Source organism: Camelina sativa, chromosome 14, assembly GCF_000633955.1.
Source record: "Camelina sativa cultivar DH55 chromosome 14, Cs, whole genome shotgun sequence".
Taxonomy (NCBI): Eukaryota; Viridiplantae; Streptophyta; class Magnoliopsida; order Brassicales; family Brassicaceae; genus Camelina; species Camelina sativa.
Window position 1 is genome coordinate 8,379,141 of NC_025698.1, and position 15,216 is coordinate 8,394,356.

The following is a 15,216-nucleotide window of genomic DNA, read 5'->3' on the forward strand; positions in this document are numbered from 1 at the left end:
GGAGCAGAAAGGAGTTGAATTGGAGCAGAAAAGCTGATTTTAGATCCAGGAGCACATGCTCCCGATTTTCGAGCACATGCTCCCAACTCTATGGATTCATGACGACACGTGGCAAGTATCTAGGCGCCGATTCTCTGCCTAATTCCCCTTATTTTAGGCGATCCTTTGTGAGAGAAAGAGGGCTGAGATCGCTTTTTAATAGGGAGATTTGAATTTGGAATCTTTCCTTATTTTTCTCTACTTGTATGCTATTTAACCTAGGGTTTTTAGGAGAGAGGGATATACCTTTTTCTTTTGTTTTTGAGCGACGTTTTTGTGAGAGGGAGAAGAGCGGCTACCTTGTGAAGCATTCTCTGAACCCTTTTTATTTTTATGTCATTGAATTTCTCATCTTTTGCTATGATTCATTTCTCTATGTCTGAGTAGTTTTCTTTGCTAGATTAGGGGTTTCAAAAGGGGTTTCATGGGTTAGCAACAGAACACAAATAGGGCTTTATATAATCGATTGTCTTCACTATTGTTAGACTTAATGCTTAGGTTGATTTGATCACCCAATCTATGATTCTAGGTTTATCTATTCATCAAAAGTGTAATAGGTTGCTAGAAAAGACATTAGTGGGCAAATTATCCTAGACCTGCGAAAGTTGATGTGTAGGTGATTTGTGAACTTATCATTCCTGTTCTTTAATGCTTGTCTGCGATTCTGGGCTCAAACGACAGTTTAGGGTTTATGGACCGCCGAGCATGTGCTCCGGATGTCTGAGCACGTGCTCCGCGTTTCCGCACAGAATCGATCAGATAGAGTTATTGATACCACGACAGTGGATCAGTTTATATTTATGTTTGAGTTCTAGACTGGTACTTAATCTATGCCCTGAATAGTTGTTTAGTTGCTATCTCTGAAATTCCCAAGAATTACTCCTGATCTAGTGTTTTGCTTATTACCATTTTATACCGTTTTAATCGCGTTACTGTTACCAAACAAACCCAACTTTGAATTGTCTTAGCTTGAAATTGAACCAATAGAACCATAGAGTAAAACTTGGTCTTCGTGGGATTCGACCCCTAAGTACTACTTCTTTGCTGTGCAATTGCAGTAGGAAAATAGGGTTTAAAACTCTGTGTATCAGTCATCCCATACGCTTTTCCCTGAAAGAGTTTGCTTTTGTCACTGGTCTGAACTACGACCAATTGCCAAGTCAAAATGAAATTGCCAAATTGCAGAATCCGGGGGAAGGTGATGAACCTTACTGTAAGTCTCTTTTAGGACCTAACAACTCATATACTATACAAGAGATTGTTGATATGTTGAAACTAGACAAGAGGATGCCAAAGTCGAAGAAAATGGATGGCGCAAGGAGGTTGCAATTGGCGCTAATTGTAAATGTTGAGGGTATATTGCTTTGCGACTCATCTACTGTTAGAGATTCAAAAAAAATTGTGGAGATGGTGAAAGATGTAGAAGCATTTGCCAAATATCCGTGGGGGCGTCTATCATTTGGCAAGACAATAGAAATGGTGAAAGTTGGTGATAAAGTCGATTGTGTTGACAAACTAGTTGACAAATTTAACCAGTCACATAAAGCAACTCACGGGTTTACACTTTCCTTCCAACTGTTGATTTTTCATGCTATTCCCCTCCTGGAAAAGTACCTTCCAGAAGCAACGGATGAGTTGAGGTTTACGGATCGTTCAGTCCTCCAACTCACCATGCTTAAGACCTTCCACAATTTCTCAAACCGAGATTGATCCTACTGTAAGTTTTATAATCTATTCCACCATTTAAATTAAATATTTAATTTGTTTGGTATATAAGTTGGTGATAATTTTTCCAAACGCAGGTTCAAATTCAAAGCATATTACCCTATGCAGACCGGAACTTTGACATTCATGATTACTCTTGGAGTGATGAGGTTGGCGATGTTAGAGTGGATTACATTTTGGGTAAACTTGAAGATGGACATAGTTTTTGGAAAGAGGACTGGCATGGTGGGTTTGCACAGTTGTCTATGCTAATTACCACTTTCGTTGAGAAACCCAAAAAAGTTGCACTAGGTAGAATTAACACCCCCAAAGGAAGAGGCAAAACCAAAAAGGCAAATATCAAGGTTGCAAACCCGCGAAATCTGGATGGTGATTTAGGTAATATGCTTCTAGATGGGTTAACTGCTGAAGAACTTTTGGAGGAGGTCGACCGTAGAAATGATGCAGCTATTGCGAAGATAGAGTTAAAGCTTGAGTTGGAGAGGGGTGCACTGAGAGACGAAATAGTTGATGATGTTCTGAAAACCCTAAGGGAGAAAGGTGTATTTGATCATTGTGGTCCTATTACCCAGTCGGAGCTGAGAAGTCATATTAACAAGTCCTCATGGTCAATACAGGGAGACGGATCAGTGAAAATCCCACGAGCAGATGAGGTATGTTATGTATGAGGCGGGTGGATTAGCGGGTGTAATGTTGTGTTATGGAAACCCCCCTAGAGTAACATTAACTTTTTTTTTGTTTTTGGTGGTTCAAAGGTAATCCTGCAAACCATTGGGGAGTGCTCAGGAAACTCTGCTACTGAAAAAGTTGCCGATTTTGGGCGTGAAGGTGTAGAGGATGAGTCAAATCAGGGGGATGTCGATTTGGCACTAGATCACGGTTACAATGGATGCGACAAAGGTGACGAAGGTGGTAAAGGTGGCAAAGGTGACGAAGGTGGGAAAGCTGGCGGAGGTGACCCACGTGGAATAGCTTACCAAGATGACAAACATGAACAAGATGGAGAAGGTGATGCCCAAGGTAAGCGACATACTGACGGAGTTAGAGTATTGGAAGATTTTGGCAGAGAAGATGTTGGCGGAGATAGTGATGAGGGACAAGGAGTTGGTGGAGATAGTGATGCGGGAGAATGTATTGGTGGAGATACTGATGTGGGAGAAAAGGATGGTGGAGATAGTGATCAGGGAGAAGAGGATGATGTAGCGGGGGATCATGTGGAAGACGATGATGGAGAAGAGGATGATGGAGAAGGTGATGATGTAGGAGGGGAAGATGGAGAAGAGGATGATGGAGAAGAAGATGATGTACGAGGGGAAGATGGAGAAGAGGATGTTGGAGAAGAAGATGATGTAGGAGGGGAAGATGGAGAAGAGGATGATGGAGAAGATGATGATGGAGAAGAGGATGATGGAGAAGTTGATCCTCACAAGCACGCCGAGGACGCACAGTTATCGACAGTACACGCTGGCGAGGTATTTAACTACATGGAAGTTTTAAACATATTTATATTGATCGTTTGCTGAAGTCCTGATGGTTGGAAATTTTTATGACAGCGAAAGAAAAGGAAGCCATGTAATGAGTTAGAAGACCTTACCCCTCTTCCCGCCAAAAGAGCTAGGACGAAGACTAGAAGGTTTGGTTTCTCATCAGGATGCTCGAAAGAAAAAGCACATGTGCACGAATCTGAAGCACATGCGTACATTACCTTCCGGCCGGTGGAAGCACATATTAAGAAGAAATTTTTAGCAAAGCTAGCATCTTATCGGAAGAAGTAAGTTACAATAGATCAACTATCTGGTCAGATGGATTCGTCTGATCTCAATATTTTGTGGATTTCAGGGAGTACATCGTTGATGGTCATAGGGTGAAAATCAACTTTTTTGAATGCATATACAAACCGCGAAACTGGGTTGATAGTTCAGTAAGTAATTGCCTGACATGCTCTGTATTTCTTACTCGTTATTGCCCTCAGACTTCATATCTAATACCAATATTTTCAGCATGCTGACCATTTTGTGGAGAAGATTGGGTGACTCATTTCTTCAGTCAAGGGTTGTGGTGATGGATACCTGGTTTTCACAAACTCTGGCTCTTGATTACAGTCGATACCAGAAGACAAAAAAGAAGTCGACTTTTGTTTGGAACAATTTCATTAAGAACTATATTAGAGGTGTAGTCCCGAGTCGGTCAACGAGGATGGCTTGGTTTATTGACGTCGACATTGTCTATGTACCTTTGAACTGGGGAAAGGGTCACTGGGTTGCAGCGGCTATATATCTGAGGTTGGGACATGTATTCATCCTTGATCCCCTTATCATAAAGAATGATTCGAGAAAGCTTCCGCGACACATGAAACCGATCGTTGAAATGCTTCCTATCGCAATCAGGGATTTTGTGAAGAAGGAAAGTACTACATGTCCCGTACCTAACGTCTTTACGTATGAGAGGGTCATTGATGTTTACCAAAATGATTGGACCGGAGACTGTGGCCCTCTGACCGTGAAGTTTATAGAATTACACGCGCAAGGATTGGGGTTGGATGGATTGACAGTTGAGACTGTGGACGAGATGCGGATGCAACTTGCTGTTGATGTTTACGACGAATTTGTACTCAGCCTACGTGGCTGATCGCATACACATTTCTACGCAACCTATTTCTCTTATTAACCTAAGTAACTACTTCTATGGTTTGTAAAACTTATAGCTATTCTTATTCATCTAAGTTTATTTTTTAGATTTTGTTGTCTTTTGGTTACTATAATGCTTTGCTACTCATACAAAATGTGTTTCTGTACCTAGTACTATGGATAATGACATGTGTTAATTAACGTAGTACTGTGTTAGGTTAGAAAGTTATTGAAACTTAAAACCACACGTAATATCACACTACCTCCCAACCAACTTGTCATTTATAAGGGTGCTTTTCTACCTACTAATGTCTCTTCTTATATTTAGTATTTACACTATTATTCAGAGGTTACACTTCAACCATGACGAACCTCCTTACCATCCCACACCATCTAGCTATATACATTGTTAGCCTCCTCGCAAAGGCAGGATTCCAGCACCTAATTCCTCTTATTGCTTCTGGTCCGGATGGTATGCGACTTGCGTTTGATGAGGGCGTTTTGAGAGAAGCCTCAATACTCCTTATTGACGACAATCCAATTGTTGTCAATAATGGATCTCTGTTTCGTCCATTCTTTGAACGTACCATTATGGCTAAAACCCCTACGGCAATGTATTTAGAGGCTATAAGATTCATTGTCAGATATGGCGACTACCGTGAAGCCATACCCTTGCTTTCATACAAGTGGAGCTTGCTCTTCGGTAATAAGCATCCATCCTCATCCATGACTTTCACTGTAACCCTTTTGATGTTATGTGTTGGGGAAACACTAGAGGGAGTTGCCCTAATGACAAAGTTCAGGAGTTCGTTCCTTGATGAGGACGCAATAGATGTCGTCGCACAAATGGTTTTCTATGATATGATTGCAGTTGGTGGACAATCCGCACATGGGCGAGTTAAAGTATTGTTAAAGTTACAAAGGAGAATTCCTACCAACCCTGACGTTTGCGCGAAGTGTTGTCCATGCAACAGGTGCCCGACATGCTACACTTGGTGGCGATGCCAAAGGTTTAAACAATTGTTCCTAATACCTTAAACAATGGTTGTTGTCCATCAGTTGTAAAAGTTTCTTAATGTTGTCCTTTTTTTTATCTGTTGTCCGTTTTAATAACTTGTCTACCTAATTTCGATTTACCCATCAGTTCCATAAGTTGCTTAATGTTGTCCTTCGTTTTATGTGTTTTCCGTTTTAATAACTTGTCTACCTAATTTCGATATTGTCTACATTAATGTTGTCCTTTTTTTTATGTGTTGTCCGTTTTAATAACTTGTCTACCTAATTTCGATTTACCCATCAGTTCTATAAGTTGCTTAATGTTGTCCTTCGTTTTATGTGTTTTCCGTTTTAATAACTTGTCTACCTAATTTCGATATTATCTATCACAAGCAGTGGGCTCCTCAAACCCACTTGTTACCACTGTTTACTTACATCAAAAGTCAAATATCCCTTAGCGTGTTGTCAGACGATACAGTTTTGGATTTTTCTTTTTTTTTAATAATAAGATATCTCGCCATTAAGTCTCTTTTAAATCTAATCACACAGTGGTGCCCGAAACCACAAATACCAAAGGAAATTACAGAGAAAAATAAAGAGATGGGGCAATATAGCTACAGCCAACCCTCTTCCTCATCTGCCTTCTCCGCCTCCTCAATCAATTCCCGCGACCTTCGAAACGGAAAGTTTGGGATCCCTAAAAAATGTACATGTGGGGGTGCTATCATGTTGGAACCAGACACGAACCACGATGGCGGCCGCTTGTTCTACAAGTGTGAAAATTATTTTGTAAGCCTCTCTATCATTACATAAAAATATTCCTCTGGCTGATTGTCATAGTGTGTAATCATAGATCTAACATTAATATCTTCTGGGATAATTTTTTTTTGGGTGACGCAAAAGGACGGTGGTTTTCATCTCGTCAAGTCCTGGGAAAATGCTGTGGTAGATGAAATTCACGACCTCCATATGAAGATCCTTGAGCAAGAAGACCGCATTGCGTACCTCACTTTAGGGCCTGATGGCGACACCAACAAACCTTTCATGATGTGGGCCTAAGTTAAATTCATGGGAGAAGAAATTAGGGAATTGAAACACCTTCTCCGCCCAACCATTGACGGTTACACGAAACTTCTAGATGAGGTGAAGGGTATAACGAAACCCGACGTTTGAACTATTTTGGGTTAGCCTTGGGTCCCAAATCTCTTCTGGTCGCCGTTCCCATTGTGTTTCTTCTCTTTCTTCTTGTGGCGTTCGTGTATTATGTCTCAAAGTAGTCCACTGTAAGTTTTGGACAAGCGTAGTCTTCTTGCCCACTTATTTAAACATGTTTTTCTACCTACGTGTGTTAACGTCTACGTAGAATGTTGTCCTCGTTAAAAGGATATTTTGTCTATCTAGAATATTTTCCATGTATGATAGGATTTTAACTTGTCCACCATGGTATGGTAATTTGTTCTTCGCCCAATAAATGTCCTCCCAATGTTGTCCTTCATGATTGTTCTTCGCCCAATAAATATTGTCCTCCAGAATGTTTTTTATGTGGACATTAAACAGAATTAATGTCTAACATATGTTGTCCATCAACCAAGACTATTATAAACATCATGCAAGTACGTTGTCCAACGACCAAGACTATTTTATGTGGACATTAAATAAAATTAATGGTTCTAACATATGTTGTCCATCGACCAATAATATTATAAACATCATGACGTTGTCCACCAAAGCAATACTATTATAAACATCATGACGTTGTCCATCGACCAATAATATTATAAACATCATGACGAAGTCCATCGACCAATACTATTATAATCGAGTAAACGTCCCACAATTACAACCGTCACGACAAAACCGTGAACATAAAGACTTAGTTTTTTTTTGCTTCTACGCAAGCCAAACATGCTACTACCGTCCAAACATGCTACTACCGTTAAGGTGGTCCATACAAAATTTAAAAACCCCTGAAATACATATTGTTCTTTAAAATGGCAGCCACCCCTACCTACCCTTTCATATAAGAGTGGAGCATGTCTTCCTGTTGTGGCCAACTTTGAAACATCTACCACATTTGCGGATTTTCTTCTGCTTTCCTCTTTTTTGCTTGCCCTGTTAAACAATGATTATAACATGTTAGATGTTTAGTATACAATAAGCGTTTAGTATACAATAAGCGTCTGAAGTATAGAGAGAATTTACACTACTTACGTGATGCCCTTCCCCCTGAGATGATATCCTTTTTTTACGTGGTCTTCCACCACCTATTTTTGTGTTTGGTGGATTCACATCCACCTCCGTACATGTTTCTGGGACATCCGTGTCTTTCTCATTAGGGACTGGCATAATTATATTCTTGTACTTGTTGGTCCACGGACCTACAAAATAACTTTCATCAACGAACGTGTACTTATCAACTCCCCGAACTTGTGAGGCTGCCAAAGCGTGACNCCATCGACCAATAATATTATAAACATCATGACGTTGTCCACCAAAGCAATACTATTATAAACATCATGACGTTGTCCATCGACCAATAATATTATAAACATCATGACGAAGTCCATCGACCAATACTATTATAATCGAGTAAACGTCCCACAATTACAACCGTCACGACAAAACCGTGAACATAAAGACTTAGTTTTTTTTTGCTTCTACGCAAGCCAAACATGCTACTACCGTCCAAACATGCTACTACCGTTAAGGTGGTCCATACAAAATTTAAAAACCCCTGAAATACATATTGTTCTTTAAAATGGCAGCCACCCCTACCTACCCTTTCATATAAGAGTGGAGCATGTCTTCCTGTTGTGGCCAACTTTGAAACATCTACCACATTTGCGGATTTTCTTCTGCTTTCCTCTTTTTTGCTTGCCCTGTTAAACAATGATTATAACATGTTAGATGTTTAGTATACAATAAGCGTTTAGTATACAATAAGCGTCTGAAGTATAGAGAGAATTTACACTACTTACGTGATGCCCTTCCCCCTGAGATGATATCCTTTTTTTACGTGGTCTTCCACCACCTATTTTTGTGTTTGGTGGATTCACATCCACCTCCGTACATGTTTCTGGGACATCCGTGTCTTTCTCATTAGGGACTGGCATAATTATATTCTTGTACTTGTTGGTCCACGGACCTACAAAATAACTTTCATCAACGAACGTGTACTTATCAACTCCCCGAACTTGTGAGGCTGCCAAAGCGTGACAACAAGGAATCTTGAGCACGTCAAACATCCTGCAGGTACATGTTTTATTCTCCAAATCCACTATAAACACACAACCGATTCTCTCATTAACTTGATATATCCAATCACTCGCGGATGATACAGCACAATCCACCGACTCTTCTAAATGGTCTATCAACATGTCCTCTATTTATGGTGTACATCTTGACTTCGTTTACGTGCTTTTGTCCTCCTACACAAAAACCACCTCATCAACATAGCCCTTATGAATTCTACCATCAAAACAATAGGGTAATCCACCAACCTAACCATTGCTGCATTCAGGGACTCAGAGATGTTGCTACTCATTATATTGTACCGATTTCCAGAGAAGTGAGAAAGAGTCCAATGAGACAAACCAATTTCTCTAAGATAGACCGCACAAGCTGGCTTCCGATTCTCAATTTCTTTCCACCAGTACTCGAAATCACCTATTGTGTATGCCCTTGCAGCTTTTGAAACCATGCTAGCAAGTGCACCGCATTTAAATTTATGCTTCACATTCCTAAAAAGGTGGACTGCACATGCGACATGGTGCAGAGTAGTGGATAAACCTTGTCGAGTGCAGAGTAAATGGATGCATGTCTGTCTGATACAAATACCAAATCTTCTTCGTCAGGAACAAACTGTTGTAAATGTTTAAAAAAAACCATACCCAACCACTATCATTCTCCACTTCGACTACTCCAAAAGCGAGGGGGAAGATCTGCATATTCCCATCTTGGCCACTTGCAGCAACCAAACATCCTTTGTATTTACCTTTCATAGTTGTGCCGTCAATGACAATAACTTTTCTCAGATACTTAAACCCGCTGATGGACGCACCAAACGCAAAAAATAAATATTTAAACTTCGTGTTCCCTTTTTTATCAACGCATGTCTCAATATCGTAGATAGTCCCAGGATTCGTGGACTCAACCAAATGCAAATATGTTACCAAAAAACGATAACCTTCTTCTTCATTCCCACGGGCAGCATTCATGGCTAATTCCTTTGCGTTCCAAGCTTTCATATAGGAAATTGTAACGTTTTGCTCTGCCAGCACCATCTCAGGTAGCTCACACGCTCGTGGACCTCTCTTCCCGTTTGCAAATTTTGCTTGTATTAATTCGGACAAAATCCTTGTTGTCGCTTTATCCCCATACTTAGACCTCAACGAAACATCACATCTATGTTTGAAGCATACAGTCTTGATTTACACATTGATCGAATTCAGGTGGTTGGTTGCAAATACTCGCCAACCACAGTTCTTGTCCACGCATGTTGGAATGACCCGGCCTTTGTCGGACTTCCAAATTCTAAATTTAAATAGCCTTTTCATGGCATATACACACAGTGCTTCTCGAAGGGCTCCTTTGCTTTCAAAAATTCGACCTATATAAATTGAATCTTCTGCTCTTTTAAGGTCCATGTTTCTCTCCTGGTGTGGAGCACCTTTGACATTATCATGAAATGGTGGAGAATCTTCCAACAGCAAGGGGTCATGAACGTCAAGTATTGAAGATCTAGCTCTCTCAAACTCCTCATCCCCAATGCTAACCTGGCTACCTGTTCTTGGGTGTTCTTCCAAAAGAGGATCATTGCCTAAACCATGCCTAAACACATCTAATTCATCACCCATCCTCAAACCACTGTTTCCTATAGTCGTCTCTCCTTCAACAGGCACAACACCCTCCACTGTACCCGTTCTTAAGTAAGGATCCTAGTCAAGTGGATAATCGTTGTTAATTCTCTCACTCCACTCGTCGAAATTGTAATCTGTCTCATCATCACAAATGCAAACAGAACCTTCTGCATCCCTCATATCTTCATCATTAGTAAATGTATTCGATAACCTAACTTCCACTTCTACCAGGCTGTCTTCCGTCGACAAGTCGGTCTGTGACGCATGAATTTCACCTGTCCTCTCAACGCATAAATCTATCACAGCGTTACTCATGCTGGACCCCAAAGAACATACCATCATATTACTCATCGGCCTGTTTGGACGACCTTCGCATTGTCCACCATCATTCTCCAATATTGTCGTGGTGGACGACAACCTTGTAGACATATAGTCGTCCATCATAGTTAACGGTCTTTCTTGTTCTTTATCGTGCGACTTTAGCCCTTCTTGTCCAATAGCTACACCGTCAACTCTTTCACCTTTTTCATGTGCTTCTAATCCCTCCACATACGCTATCAGGACATCATCCGAAAGACCTTCTTCTTCCACCCCGCACACATCAGCCTCTCCAACTTCCTTAACTGTAACGTACAACCTCATCCCAACAAATTGACTATTTCTCCTTTTCAATAGCGCCAACTCCACATCGTTGCTTACTAAAACAGGGGGCATTTTCCCATTACTTAATGGCCCCATTTCACCTGAAGAATCACAACAAGTCAAAACAACGCTACACTCCTTGTTTAAACGAAAAATGGTTTTTATGCATGTTTCAAACTCCCGGAAAGATGTGGCAATTCCATATGACACACATCATCCCATTTTCTCATGGGCAGGGAAAATTTTCCATTCTCCAATTTCACAACATTCCCATTCGCCACCAAGGGGACATACGGTTTCTTCCATGTCTTAAACCCTAATCCCTGCCAAAAACCAGGAAAAAAATTTCAAAAATTACACCTTTATATAAGTCCCACGATATTTATTGAGAGAAAGTTATACATCTCCCCAATCACCATCATTTATGGCAGACGACTATACCTTATATGCCTGCCTCAGAGGACAACACGTAATGTTTCTCCGTCGAATTTTTGTCCACCACAACCATACAAATACTCATGACAGTCGTCTCCTAAAAAATCACCTCCAACTCTTTTCCAGGTAAAATTTATTTTGTCCAATTTCTCAGAATCTTTAGAGAACTGGATCCTCTGCAAATTATTCAACAAACATCCTATTATCCAACCCATTGGCATTAACTACACGTCTTGTCAATCGCTAGTGAGGCCGCTCAACACCCACATTTCATCCCGCCAATTTGGAGGGTCTATTAGTAATTCATACCATTCGCTTACTTTTGTCCACATTGTATCTTGTCTACATTGTATCTTGTCTACGAACTTATGGTTGGTTGACAACTTCAAATAAGATTACTTAAAGTCCACCAAATTTATATTTCGTCTATAATTAAATTTTTCCACATTAGCTAGACATTGATTCTCGGGAAATTGCCCACGTATTCTTAACAACGTCCCGAGTGCCGCGTAAACTCGCTCAGCTTCTCACGACGCGTCCTTTTTGACTCGCTCAGCTTCTCAACACGCGCCCGTCCCCTCTTCTCGTGCCGCCGTCGAACTAACGTAATTAGGAAGGTAATCTAGTAAAACTTATATTGCCATGTTTACTGAATATGGCAGATTAGAAAATGTTTCTAACAATATGGCATATTGAAAAACAATTACCAAAAATATGGCATAAATGGCAAAAATACCTTGAATGTTTGGGGGCATGTTTTGATAGACCATTTGCTTAATGAAAATTTCCCTTCGTTCATAATATTTTTTTCAAATTGTTAGGCTGATTTCGTTATTTGAACACGTGTCTCTTTTATGCTGACTCAACTGCTAAAAGGCTCAACTGATTTTGTCATTTAATCCTAATATAGTTGGTGAACAGTAATGTTTCCTGATTTGGATTTCAACCGTTTTATCGGATTTACGGTTAATATGATTAGTACGTACGAATCCTGAAACGTCTTTCTATAAAGAACCATGACATGTTTCACTCTTGATCATCGTGACAACACACAACCGGACCTTATAGAGAATCTGTAAGTATATGTCTCAAGGTGGCTTCTTCTCTCTCTCGTTTACTGGTCATGTAAGGAAGGCATCAAGTCCAATTGTTAATGTATCGGTTCATTTCCAGGTTTCTGCTTCGGTTTACCCTTTAGCTGTCTCAACATGATATATGCAACACTGAAATGGTGTGTATGAAGCTGGTTTAGGTTTACTAAACTATGAAAGAGCGAAAAGCAGATGTTTTCACATATACATTTAACAATCCTTTTTTTTTTTTTTTTTCAATCCGATTCCAAATATATGTGAAGTCAGTGACCTTCATTCTTGATTAGTTGAAATGTAGTAATGTTTGTTGCTACGACCTGGTAAGTCTTAAGGAAGCTGCAGCTGGTGACTGGTCTCTGGTTTGATTCTTGAGTTTCAATTGAAAACACGTAAGAGCAAAATCACAAGAACAGCCACTAGCGTCATGCAGAGAGGTATGCCTACAAACATGAGCGAGGGTGTGATCTTTGGAAGGCGGATGTTTCGGCCACTTCTTGTGGCTTGGTTTTTCAGTACATAACTCGGCATCTCACTGTCTTGAAAGCAGTCATTTCGCGGCTGTACCTATAAAAAGGATGGAGATTATATATATTTCAAAAAAACAAAAGGATTACATATACAGTCATAGTAGATACGGAACAAGAGCCACCAAGACCTTATCAAACAAAAAAAAAGAGCCACCAAGTATTCACCTACTTGTTTGGTAATTCCTTTGAATATTCTACAGAATCAGCTTCGAGTGAATCACACCCGTTTGCATCAAGAAACTGGAGGCTCAAAGGGAGCTCTTCCAGTGATATGAGTTTCTTGCAGTTATTGAGGCAGAGAGTTACCAAAGAGGTAAGATCTCTGATGCTTGATGGTAATCTCTCAAAATCATGGCTGCTAAGATCTAAATATGTTAACCTGGTGAAATGTTTAAGCTGATCTGATAATGGCTTAACACTGTTGCAGTTTTCAAGGCTAAGCTCAAGCAAACAGAATCGTCCCAGATGGCTTGTGTCAAAGAGTTTCACCAATGATCTGAGATTTCTACAGTTGGTAAGTGTCAGTGACTGTACCTGATGTAGCTCTGGTAACTCCTTGAGTCTGCAGCAGTTTCGAAGCCAGAGAGTTTTCAACCGGGAGAGGCTATTCATAGCTTCTGGTAAGTTCTCAAAATCGTTTCCGCTGAGGTCCAGCTTCTCTAGGAACTCCAAGTAACAAATCCCAAATGGGATTTTCCGAATGTTTAAGTTCACTAGTGTTAGCTCTTTCAGGTCGGGAAAATCAGGAAAGCTGTCAAAGGAGAAAGATTCACCATTTTCTTTGTGGCTGAACCTCATGATGCTGAGGGAATTGAATCTGTTGCACTCTGAGATGACCCAAGGTGCTTGTTGCAGACTCATCGTCGATATAACGGGTATCTGTTGCTCAGAATTAAGAGAGACGTACTCAGCAAATCCTTTAAATTTCGAACAAAACTCAAAACTTATGTCTCCCCCAATCGTTATGTTTATAAGTGAATCCATTTTCACTTTTGCGTCTGGGAACTCCAATCCAATATGTTGCTGTCTTGTAGATTTCCGTATGAAAAACCGCAGGGCACTTCTAAGCCTGCCACCACAGTAGGATAGCTTAAGCTTCTTCAGGGAAGACCTTTTTCCAATACACTCTGGGATGCCCTCCAGTCTCGTGCAGTGTTCCAGAATCAATTCCTCAAGACTCGTTATACTTGAAAGATCTGGAAGCTGCTTGAGATACTTAGATCCCGTCACATCTAGTCTCTTCAAACTCTTCAACATCTAAGCAAAGATACAACAACACATGGAAATAGTTGGAAATATGTTTCTTTCAAGGATTCCAGGTTTTCACATGATTTGCTCTATCAAAACACACAAACACAAGCTTCAGAAATATCATACCGGTGTTCCACTCCAGAGAGTTTCTAAATCACTGTAACGCAGATTGAGTTCAACAAGAAAACATGGATCCGAACCGGAAGGCAGGGCTCTCAATGGAAATGCATCCCAATGGAATAACCTTAGGCTACGAGGCAGGAACGGTTGCTCTGGAATGAGTTGCAGCTTCGACGCAATGTAATCTACATGCTTGTAAACTTTGAGAAACTTGAGATTATGCATACGGCCAACGACGCTGGCCTCCATTGAAAACACACAGGTCATCTCACACGTGTGCAGGGATAAGCATTCAGTTTGTTCTCCTCCCTGATGATAAAGAAGAAAAAAAGCAAGAAAACCGTCAGGTCATGGTGCAGGAGCACACTAAAAGAATAGGTTAATATAGAGATGCATAGGTCTCTGAAAGCCAGGGCATCGCGGATTTCTATAGGATCCCTGAGGAATTTTCGAGCCAAAGACATGTCGTCGTGGATAATTTCTCTTCCCATTTGTTCTACCAACTTGTGCATAATAACACATCCATTAGTTGATATTTTGATGAGAGACTTCTCTGCTAAAACTCTAATCCACAAGCTGCTCTGAGGTATGGGGCCATGAAGAAGGGAAGTGATACGCTGGAGAGTGTCTCCATTGAAGAGACAGACCATATGAAGGAATACATTCTGATGTGGTTTAGGTAAGCCCTCGTAACTAATTTTCAAGATTTCCATTATATTCTCGTCAAGACTGCTTTCAAGTGCACCCAAAGATTCTTCCCACTCCTCAGGAGTCGCCTTCCTTCCACGGAGAAATAAGGCATGGGCTTGAATGGCAGAAGGAAGCCCGTGAGCAAGCCGAGAAGCTCGGATTGAGAGTTTGTCAAAACCATCAGAAGGAGGACTTCCTCCTTCAAAAGCAATCT

The 15,216-nt window shown here is 40.6% G+C and overlaps 1 pseudogene; it reads right to left on the reverse strand.

Annotated features, from left to right (window-relative positions):
* Positions 12,571 to 15,216, reverse strand: part of LOC104740453 — a 4,941-nt pseudogene continuing 2,295 nt past the window's right edge.